This window comes from Coenobita brevimanus, unplaced genomic scaffold (assembly GCF_032717465.1).
Source record: "Coenobita brevimanus isolate Jiangsu-jjx unplaced genomic scaffold, ASM3271746v2 jjx.HiC_scaffold_2621, whole genome shotgun sequence".
NCBI lineage: Eukaryota > Metazoa > Arthropoda > Malacostraca > Decapoda > Coenobitidae > Coenobita > Coenobita brevimanus.
The window spans coordinates 89,757-92,118 of record NW_027643567.1 but is presented as its reverse complement, the minus strand read 5'-3'; positions in this window follow the sequence as shown (position 1 = coordinate 92,118).

Sequence of the window (2,362 nt, the reverse complement as noted above, 5' to 3'; positions counted from 1 at the left end):
GTATCACAATACTGTCATGTAGTAACTTTTTCACTTCCATGCTCACTTCTCTGTTTCTTATCACTGCTTTCAAAGAACCAGCAACCTTTCTTCCCTGCTGTACCCTCTCAAGCACTTCACCCTCCAAACCTCCATCCTTACTCATCACACTACCCAAGTACTTAAACGTACTCACATTTTCCAATTCCTCACCATTCAACCTCGCTGTACATTCACTGACTTCACCTCTCTCAAAGACCATCACTTTACTCTTCCCTACATTCACCTTTAGATTCCGTTTCTTACACACTCTCTCAAACTCATCCACCAAGCCTTGCAGCTCCCCTTCGTCTTCACTCAACAACACAGTATCATCTGCAAACAACAGTACAGGGAGTTTCCAAACACTATCCTCTCTCACCAGGGCCACTCCAACATCCACTACCCTACCTTGTACCTCTTTTATTACCCCATCCATGTACAGATTGAACAACCATGGAGACATGACACATCCCTGTTTCAAACCAACTTTCAAAGAGAAAAATTCACTTAGTTCACCATCCACACGCACTGCAGCCTTCGCACCATCGTACATACTCTTCACAGCATTCAACAACTTCCCATCTACTCCATATATTCTTAACACTTTCCACAATCCTTGTCTATCCACCCTGTCATATGCTTTCTCCAAATCCATGAAAGCCACATACAACTTCTTTCCCTTCTCTAGAAACTTTTCCACTAAAGATCTAAGAACGAATATCTGATCTACACAACCTCTTCCCTTCCTAAAGCCTCCCTGTTCTTCTCCAACTAATTTCTCTGTTCTTTCTCTAACTCTGTCAATAAGTATCCTACCATACACTTTTCCTATTATACTAAGAAGACAAATGCCCCTATGATTACCACACACTTCTTTTTCCCCTTTTCCTTTGTACAAGGGAATAATTATACCTGACTTCCAATCCTCCGGGACTCTACCTTCCTCCCAGGCTAATCTGCACATCTTCCACATCCATTCTACTACTATCTCTCCCCCATGCTTCAGCATTTCACCACACACTCCATCAATTCCTGGGGCTTTCCCAGATTTAACTTTCTTCATTGCTTCCACAACTTCTATCCTACTGATTTCTTCCTGTCTTCTCACCTGCCTCCTTCTCCCAGCCATTCCCCAGCCACTTATACTCGCATTACTTCCATCCTCTACGTTCAACAATTCCTTAAAGTGTTCTCTCCATCTGCTCACTTTTTCTCCCTTCTCCACTAGTAATCTACCATTTTTATCTTTCACTCCCCTGCTAACTTCACTTCCACCCTGTCTTACTCTTTTCACCTCTTTCCAGAACATTTTCTTACAGTCCCTCCACTTTACACTCAAATTCCTTCCAAATTCCTCATCCACTCTCTTCTTACTCTCTCTTACTAATCTTTTCACCTCTCTCTTTCTTTCCACATATAACTCTCTCTTCCGCCTCTCAACTTCTTCCACGCCCCTATTTCTCATCCATTCATTGTATGCTTTCTTCTTTTGTGCCACAGCCTGTTTCACCTCTTCAGTCCACCATGCTGTTCCTTGCACCCCCTCCGTCTTCTCTTCCTTCCACACACCACATCACATGCTGCACATATTTCTTCTGTAAATATGCTACACACACCTTCCACGTCTCCCATCTGCTCCAATTCATATTTGCCCAATCGTTCCTCCACTTCTCTCTTATACTCTGCCATTTTCTCACCCTCTTGTAACCTTTCCACTCTCCTTGCAACTACTCCTTCCTCTCGTCTTTCCCTTCTTCTATTTCTCCATTCTAATTGGACCTTGATTCTGGCCACCACCAAGTAGTGGTCAGAAAGTCCACTCCCCAACCTCTATAAACTCTTGCATCCATTACACATCTTCGCATCCTTTCATCCACACACACATAATCAATCATTGCCTTCCTTTCATTCAGTTCACCACCCACCCTTCTCATCACTCGCCATGTATACCTGTGGATCATTTTATGCCTGAAGAGGGTATTGGCTACCACCAACCCCCTCCCAGCACAAATGTCCACTAACGCACTCCCATTCTCATCTATCTCAGCAGGCACACCCCACTCACCAACTATTCCATCCACCTTTGCATTCCTAACTTTACCATTCATATCACCAATCAAAAACACTCTCTCATTCCTTCCAAACTTTTCCATGCACACTTCTACATTTGTCCAGAACTCTTCTCTCACTCTTCTAGCACGATCTTGCGTTGGCGCATACACACACACAATCGCCCACATTTGTATTCCAACTTTCAACTTTACCCACACAATCCTTGACCCAACTGATCCATACTGTCTTATGCTCTTCTTCCATCTTTTACTCACAACTATACATACTC